General features: G+C 37.9%; 1 protein-coding gene across 1 annotated transcript in view; it reads left to right on the plus strand.

Moving 5' to 3' along the window:
• Positions 1-9,704, plus strand: part of PPARGC1A (PPARG coactivator 1 alpha) — a 677,982-nt gene that overhangs the window by 409,857 nt on the left and 258,421 nt on the right. The window lies entirely within an intron of this gene.

Consider the following 9,704-nt stretch of genomic DNA (forward strand, 5'->3'; position numbering starts at 1 on the left):
CCTCTTTCACTCTCTCTCATGCACGTACACACTTAAGCACAGACATGCACACACACACACACCCCTTACGCTCAGAGTCTGTTGCTTTTCAGGAACCACCAAACAACCAACCTAATTAAAACACATTTTTCTAACTGCTGGGGCAATTCCCCAAAGGCTATGCCTTGGCGCCATCACACTGGGCCTGCTCAGTTTGCTACCTGTATTAGAGCTCCCACAGAGGCTCATCTTGTGCAAAGGAAGTCAATCCATTTAGTGTTCCTCTGCACTCTGAGATTTAAAGCATGCATCCTTCTCTCTGGAGGCTGCGCTCTTCTAAGGAGGCGAGCTGCACACGTCCTGCATTAGTATCATATGACTACCCTCCTCCCCCACTTTCTGCCATCTTTACCAACAGGTCAACATTCATTGAAGGTTTGCAGTGGGACAGTACTATGCTAACTAGTTTTTCTTTTTTCATTTCAAGCTTTAAAATATATATATATTACTGATGGCAGAGAGAGGGAGAGATAGAAATATCAATGATGAGAGAGAATCATTGATCAGCTGCCTCCTGCATGCCTACTATGTGGGATCAAGGCCTCAACCCAGGCATGTGCCCTGACCAGGAATCAAAGGGTGACCTTCTGGTTCATAGGTCAGTGCTCAACCACTGAGACACTCCAACCAGGTTTTTAGGATTTTTGAGTTGTTATTGCTCCACCAAGCTGGCTGTTCCCATGACTTAAAAAAAATCACACACAATCTAACCATTTTAAAGTGTATTTTAAGTATATTAAGTACATTCACATTATTGTGCAACCATCACCTCCATCCATCTCCAGAACTCTTTTCACCTTGCAAAATTGAAACTCTGTAGCCATGAAAAATTCCCCATCTCCCCTTCCTCCAGCCCCAGGCAACCATCATTCTACTTTCTGTGTCTCTGTATTTGATACCCCTAGGTATTTTGTATAAGTGGAATCATACCAAAGTTGTCTTTTTTTGTGTGACTGGCTTATCTCACATAGTATAATGCCCTCGGGTTTCATTTATATTTTAGCATGTGTCAGATTTTCTTACCTTTTCAGGCCAAGTAATATTCCATAGCCTGTGCATACCACAGTTTGCTTATTCTTTCATCCACCGATGGACCCTGGAGTTGCTTCCACCACTTGGCTGTTGTGAGTAAGCTGCTATGGACAGGAGTATAAAATATCTCTTTGTGGACTTGCTTTCAATTCTTTCAGGAGAAGTATAAACTTCATATGGTAATTTTATTTTTAATTTTTTGAGATACCGCCAAGCTGGCTGTTCCCATGACTTAAAAAAAAACTACTCTCTCTCTCACACACAGCAATGGTACCTTTTCACATTCCCAGGAACAAAGCAAAAGGGCTCCAATCTCTCCCCATTTTGCCCCAAACTTGCTATTTTTGCTTTTTTATAGTAACCATTGTAATGGGTGCAAGAACTGAGTACTTGATATGCCCCAACCACTCAGTGCAATTGGCAGATTATTTTTCTCATTTTAAGGATCAGGAAATTGAGGCTTGGGGATATCAAATAAATTGTTCAAGGCCACACAGCTGGCATCTAGCTGGCTCTAGAGCCATTCTAGAAAAATTAGGTTCCTGTTCTATAAGGTCTCCTGTGCTGGCTCTATCAGCAGCATATCAGCAAAGAATTGGGGGCTTTTCTTTTTTCATTTAATGGCTAAAATGGCCATATACCTTGTCAGGGAAACAGAGCTCTGCGCATTGCATATGAGCACCAAGAAGACATTATTCCTTTATTATTCTAAGAAAAGCAAAGGAAAAAAAATAACTAAACAACAATGGAGCAATTTATTCTTTATACCATAATAACATTCCTAATTGGGCAAGTAGGAACCGACCTAGTGATTCCTCCTAAGGTGGGAAGGAGAATGGCTTTTCTGTCAGCCTACGCAGAACATGCCTTTATGAAGAAGAATTGGTAGCCCAGAGAATATTATTTTAGATCCAAGGTGAAAGGCATAGACACATAAATGTATGCATTTCATTGCCACCGGTGAAGCTTCTGTTCAGCAAACCTATAGCTGAGACCTAAATCTGCCACTTCCTAGTTAACCTTAGAAAAAGGTACTCATTTCTTTGAACCTCAGTTTTCTCATCTATACAATGGGAATAAAAATATCTTGTTCATAACATCTGTCCTCTTCTTCCCAAAGAAAAAGTGAGAACAAAATAAATCTCTATGTACCTTAGAAAGATAAGTTCAGTACCCATCACAGCTCCTTTGGGTTCAGCTTGACCAGGGTTATCCCTGATTGAAAGTTATTTTGTCACTAATCAACCCTGAGGATAGAATGTCTCAGCTGAGATGTGTTCTGTGCCAGCACCAGTGGGGAAGCAAGGGGGCATAACAAAGATGCCCCCTGTGGAGTTGGATGGAAACATGGAGACTGGGCAGGGGGAGGCCCAGTGTACTGGTCAAGTCTTGGATTTAACAATAACTTTATGCTATTGAGTTTGGGCATACCATGGAAGCTCTCCCAGCTAAAGTTCCCTAATCTGCAATATGAGGAGCTTCCTTTTCCTATTGAGTCAATCCAGTTTTCTTAATTTTTCTGTAAGTTTAATGTCATTCTGCCTTTTAATCACTTTTGTGACTCTTTTTTATGAATTTAGTGCTCCAGTGAAATGAGTCTTATATATAAAGTACTCAGCACTTAGTAGTTGTTCAATAAATATTTTTTTTCTTCTCTTCTCCTTCTCTCCTTCTTCCCATCCTTCCCACTTATAGTATGGAAATGAGCAAGAGTTTCAACTAAGGCCTTTGGCACCACTTTCCCGATACACATTCATTTTATTTTTTGATCACTATCCAGACCTAATTTATAGCTACTCCTTGGATGAAGATGGCTAGTCATATACTCTGAACTCATGAAGGGGTCCCTTCGGACAATATTTGCCCAAAGGACATGGGGGCCTCCTGCAAAAGAACTGAGCTCTCTCCAAAATCAGAGACTGCATTCTGGAATCCCACAGGCAAGGGCTGGAATCGAAGTTCACTCCTTGTAGTCATGTAAGTGAGGCGTGTTTAGAGAAACATTACAAATCTCAGGTTCTCAAATCTTTCTCGATTTAAATTCCAACTCTGCTGCTTAATAGCTGCATGATCTAACCGGCTTATTGTGCCTCAACTTTCTCACCTGTGAAAAGGGGTAATAAGAGAACTTAATTTATAAGGTTTTGAGAACTAAATGTGATAGACACATATGGTTCCTTTAGAACAATGCCTGGTACAATTCAGTAATATGTGGCTAGTACTATTACTACTGTTACTACCACATTAATATTATTATTTCTATAGTTACTGCTACTGGGGTCATCTGCCTGCCTAAAAGCATTACTCTTTCATGACAGTTTATTGGATTTAGATACATCTCATGAAATATACTTTACAGCAGAATTGCTAGGTGTTATGTACTGACTTCAACTTCTAAAGGAATTACATTTCTTTATTTAAATAACATTTCTCAAACTATTAATACAGTATGTTAATAACAATTTACTTGCTAGTTGAGTGAGATTATGTTTTTACCATGAGAATTAAATATGTATGTAAAATGCAAATTATGTAAAATTTTTACTCAATTGTAAAGATCTCTTCAAGCACCCACCACACTACAGTGTAACTTTTTCCAGGGTACAAATAAGATTAGTGACAGGGAGAAGAAAGTAGTATTTAAAAACACTAAATAGACATATGCAAAGCATGACGTTGAAAATTCAAGTGGAATAAATACCTCCAAAAAACTCTGCGTTTTCAGTGTTAGGCTATTATTTCAGATGGTTGACTTTCTCTAGCTAACATGTGTTCTAAGTGCCTAGATAGTGTTGTTGTTGTGTTTTTGTAAAGAGGATATTAAGAGGGAATGAGTTTCATTCCCTCTAGAGACCACCTATCCTCAGTAGCAAATAATACTGTGCATATAAAAATGAGCATTCCTTTCCCCCTTAGGCTATCTCTTCTTAGAATCACACTCAGATTCTTATAATTCCCATACCTCAAACTGCTGGTTCTATCCTGTAATCTTCTCTCCATTAGATGATTCCACACTACTTTGAGTAACTGATGATCCCAATCTCCTTAATCCAGTGAGCTGTAATGCTAGACCAGTAACTAGTGCATATTTTTCTAATTTGCTCTACATATTTTCTTATTCCCTTCATGTGTTCATGGTGTCCTGATGATGGAGGCAGTGTTACATCCAGAGTTTTGTTGACTGAGGCTGGAAAGGGGTTGAAAGAGCAAGAATCAGGTTTCTTTTTTCTGCCTTGGTACTGAGCACAGTATGATAACATTCTAAATAATAGGCTGTGGCTTATTAAGCAATTTACTGTGCCCCAGTCAGATGCTGAGGAGTTGAACACACTATCTCATTTAAGCATCACAACTAACCCGAGGCTTCACTTCCATATTACAAATGAGGAAACCAAGGCACATGTCACTCAGTTAATGGGGAAAATGGCTAAGATTCAAACCCAGATCTGGCTGACTGAAACCTCATTCTTATTCACTATAGATATATAAATGGATCCATCTAAAATTCCATTTTTAATGGTATCAGAGATTTAGGTTTGATAAACCCTGTCTTACTTTTTATTTTCCTCGTTGCCCCTATTTTATCTTTTCTTTAGGCTACTCCTAAGGCATGGCTATGGTCATCAAAACTGGTGCCTAGTCTTTTATGTGTATGATTATTCATCAATACTACTCCATTTCCTCTTCTATTTTGCCCTTTTCACATATGCTTTATGTCTAGTGCCTGACACAAGCCTAATTCCTTAGGTTATTTGGGTGGCATGTTGGTTCCTCTGTTTGACTTATATTCTGAAGAAGAGTTAAAAAACCTTGTATTAACTGAATGGAGGTATTGGTTGGGCCTTATGCCTTATCAGGGAATTTAAAGAATGAGAAATTCTGCTGGACTTTATTAAAAAATAAAATCAGATTGCATGACAGAAGAGTTTCTTTGAAATTACTTTTATAAAAAAGAATGTTTATTACATTGTCTAAAAAAACTCAGAGAGTTTTAAAGAGAATATGGAGAAAGGGAGGAGCGATTAATATATTTGGCCACAACAGAGGCAAATTAAAAAAAAAATTAAAGATCACAGAAAATGTGAATTATTTCCGGGGAAAATTCTGTGGGATCTGATTCTCTTTGGAAGGCTCTTCCATTTCCTTGAACTTATTCATTTATTCACTCATTCATCCTTTCATTCATTGTAAAAACACCTGTATGCCTACGATATACCAACTATTTTGTCAAGCTTAAATTGACACCCTTTTCTGACTTACATAATTTTCAATAATGGCAATAAGAGGCATCAGCTCAGAACCTCAGAATCATTGTTTACACCCCTTAATAAAGTCTAATATCCACATTTTGCCCATTTTTTCCCCGTCATGTCCATGCTCTTTACTTAATTCATTACTATCCTAGCCCTAGAGTATTATTATGTTATTCTAATCAGTCTCAAGGCCTCCAATTTTTGGTTTGTTGTGCACATCACTGCTAACAGTTGCCTCAAGTTGACACACTTAGCAGGTTTCTTCTCTGCTCAAAAGCCTTCAGTACTTTTTCCCTTCTTTGCAGGTTTCAGTGCTCACTCTATAACCTGGCCCCCAGAGAAGTTCAAGGCTATTCTGTTAGCCTGCATGTCCATTTCTTTCTTTTTTTAAAAAATATATTCTATTGATTTTTTACAGAGAGGAAGGGAGAGAGATAGAGAGTTAGAAACATCGATGAGAGAAAAACATCGATCAGCTGCCTCCTGCACACCTTCTACTGGGGATGTGCCCACAACCAAGGTACGTGCCCTTGACCGGAATTGAACCTGGGACCTTTTAGTCCACAGGCCGATGCTCTATCCACTGAGCGAAACCAGTTAGGGCATGCATGTCCATTTCTTACTTCCATTGCTCCCTGACTTAAACTTATTGTTTAAGCAACTCTGTTGTCTTCCCACCGCACTTCTTAAAAACAATTAACCAGGTATCAATTGTGTGCCTAGACACACCTGCCAGATACATTCATGCTCATTTTACATTTTTAGAAATGAATTCTAGCTCTGCCACTGGTAAGCTTTATCATTTGGGCTAGTGTCTTAATCTCTTTAATCCTCTATATTATTATCTGCAAAATAGGGGTAACAATAGCACTTAACTCATAGGGCTATGGTGAGTATCAAAAGAAAGAATGGACATGGAGTCCTTAGCGTAGAGACATCTCACATAAAGTAAATACACAAAAAATAGTCTATGCATAGACTAGGTTCTAAATAAAATGTTTATTAGATTTGGAAGCAAGACTGATAAAATTGCCTTTGAAGTAAGTTCATTGTCAATGAATATTTCAGAAGCAGACTTGCCTTGGACAATTTGCATGTTGCACAAATAGATTCCACAACAAAAACCAACGACAACCAAAATATTTATTCTGGGCAATAGGATTAGAAAGTGAAGGAGAATCATGGCCAGACAGCCCTCTTCATGTGAAGAGGGAAGTCAGATGCCTAGAAAATTGTGATTTGAGGGAATTAATTAGCAATTACTTGGCCTACCCCTTTTAGCTAAATTACAGCAAGGAGAAGCTTCAAGGAGCTAGAGTTGAGGAGATTTTTGGTGGGAGAGTAAGAAAGCTACCTAAGAGGCCAAATTAAAGAATACTCTGGCCACTAAACTGTACCAGAGAAATCAGCAAAATCATATTATCTACTCCAAGTGTTCTTAAAGAGCTAAGAAAAATTATAGGATAAACATTAAAAATCATGGAAATACATAATTCTCCACACAGTCAGTCCTTGATTAAGCTTACTAAAAGAGGAGAATTCAGATAAATCAAATTTGTGGATAATTCTCAAACTATTGGTTTGGTTTTGAAGCACTTCCATGCTTGTCACTTTTACAGCAGGATAATGAATCTTCTAAGTATATTTGCTAATGTCCTATTGAAATCTCTTGCTAATGTCTAGGTGAACATTAACCTAAGTTAGGAGGAGGAGCCAATACAGTGGGGCCTTGACTTACGAGTTTAATTTGTTCCTAGACCAAGCTTGTTAAGGAGCTCCTTAACTCAAATTACTTTATCAACTCAATGCAAAAAATCGGCTGAGAGACAGCTGGTATCTCAAAAAACTTGTTAGTCGGGACACTCATAAGTCAAGGCCCCACTGTATCTCAAAAAAACATGCAAAGGTTGAAGTTGATTCTTCTGGATTTGGGGAGGGGAACCAACCATGGCTTTGGATAATGAAAAAGTGAATGATGTGCATATAATCCTGATAAAGCCAAACCTCTCATGGGAAGGTCTTGGCAAGGATCAAAGTAAAAGGAAAATAGTCATTAACATTGACTTGAGCTTTCATTGCTTTTCTCTCTTAAACAAATTAGTTTAACAAATAATCAGAAAGAGGGACATATATAATACCTACCACTTCTTTCCTCTGTCTCTATCTTGTCTTTCAGATAGACAACAACCATTCTCTTCAATACTCATAATCTTTCTCTCATTCTCTCACAGAATTTCCCCAAGTCCACTATAGGAAGATACTGACTTATTTTTCTAACCCATGCCAATACCTGTATATTTTTAACTTTGCAGAATAAATCTTATATTTGGTCATTCTCACATTCTCAGGTTCTCTTCTTCATGGATTCTTATGTACATATAATCTCCAAGAGCTAAGAGGAGGAGAACATACCAATACTAGAATATTCTGGGGGCTGGGAGAGTTAAGAGAAGATACTATTAAAATCAGTGTGTTATACATGTAACAAGGATATGGATACTTGAGAGTTTCCTACATAAAGAAATGCTTAATGTTGAATATCATCTCCAAGTTACACACAAAGAAATTGATATTTAAAGTTGTCATATATTGACTAAAGATAGACAGAATTTTCCTTGACTTCCATTGGTTAGAATTTGTTTATCAATTAGTTGACTGACAGTTTGGAAGAGGTTTGTGTTAAAGCTTGGAGTATTAGCACTGGAGGATGGGGAGCAGGTGGGAAATAAGGTCTGTGTATACCTTGGGAGGAATTCTAAAAAGACATGAGAATAGCAATACAAAATTTTCTCTCCTTTATAAATTCTTTAGGCTAAAGTTGGGTATCGACAGTGTTCTCACCGGCACTATGTGGGATGAAATGCATTTTGTCAATATTGGAAAGGGTGGCTTGAACCCTCTCTGAGTCCTGATTTTCACAGGGTGCTGCAAGGGTCCACTTATAGTTTCTGACTATATTAATCACTCTTTGTAATTATTGAGTTTTTTAAAAAATTGGGCCTTAAGATATATTTACTTTTGTATATTAGAGCAGGACAAAGAACCATTTGTGACCATTGACGGTAATTGGGGAAAATGAGAAAAAACGAATCTAGATAGAGAAGGAATGTGTTGACCACAGAGCTGGGAAAAAGAAGAGAGAGGCCAATAATTATTACAACTGTTGTCAGGAAAGGATTCTGATGGGAAGACTGGTCCTGGATGCCTGAGATTGGGAAGTGCGTGTCTGTGTATTTGTTAGAGCAGCATTTTGCTTTTAAAAAAAGATGAAAAGGAAATCCTGCAAGCCAGGATCCTGTGAATGATAAATGGATTAAAGGGCATGACTTACTGTATGAAGAGAGATTGAAGTAATATAGAATAGATAGCCTAGAGAAAAAATAGCAAAGGAAAGGGGAAAATACTAATACTTCTAAACACCAGAGAGCTTGTAACGTGAGTGACATTTATTTTGGAACTTGAGCACATCAAAAGACATGCTTAGGATGGTCTGGAGATATGTGTTTGCCCATTTACCCACTAAGTTCAATGGCAGTGAACCAGAAACGGCAGGAAGTGAAGTGTAAAATCTGAAGAGTTGGAAAGAAAACATTTTAAGTGTTTATGTTACCTTCAAGGGATGATATTATTAACTTTCTGCTCTGTAAGATTAAGAGTGACATTAAGCATGAGAGATTGTATAGAGATTGTATAGCTTCTCTGTGTGTGTTCATGAATAGAAACTCTGGAAGGTGTCTGAGCCTTTGAAGTGGCCTGGGATAGGCTTGCTGATTGCCAGACCTTGGGTACTTTTCCTGGTGGCTTCGAAGGACTCATTACAAAGCATTTAATGATTTATAAGCTAGTAGTTAAGTTAAGGGTTCTTTATCATCTGCCTGGGTTACATCCTGATTCAGTTACATACTAGCTGTGCAATTGAACAAAGAGCTTACTCTAAGCCCTAGGTTTCATTATGTGTAAAATAAGAATGAAGAATAGTATTATCTCAAAGGGTTCTTGTAAAGATTAAAATATACACCTGTGAGCACACTGTAAGGCACATTGTAAACACTTGAAATTATTAGTTGTTATTCATCCATTTGTTCAAGAAACATGTTCAAGGGTCTACTTTAGAACAGGCTAATCAAGGTGCTGGGAATACAAGAGTGAAGTGATTAAAGGTTCTCTTCCAGGGACTTAATTTCTAGTGGGAAAGAGAGAGTAAACCAATATGTACATAATGTTTCAAGTAGTGATGAGTGTAATGATGAAAAATAAGTCAGTCAACAAGATGGGGTAGTGAAAAGCATCACTCAATGGACCCAAAGTCAAGAGGAAAATAATGAGATTGGGCAATCATAGTAGTTCACTGAGGCAGAAAGATGGTATGGAATGGGAAAG

The sequence above is a fragment of the Myotis davidii genome, unplaced genomic scaffold (assembly GCF_000327345.1).
Source record: "Myotis davidii unplaced genomic scaffold, ASM32734v1 scaffold743, whole genome shotgun sequence".
NCBI classification, from domain to species: domain Eukaryota; kingdom Metazoa; phylum Chordata; class Mammalia; order Chiroptera; family Vespertilionidae; genus Myotis; species Myotis davidii.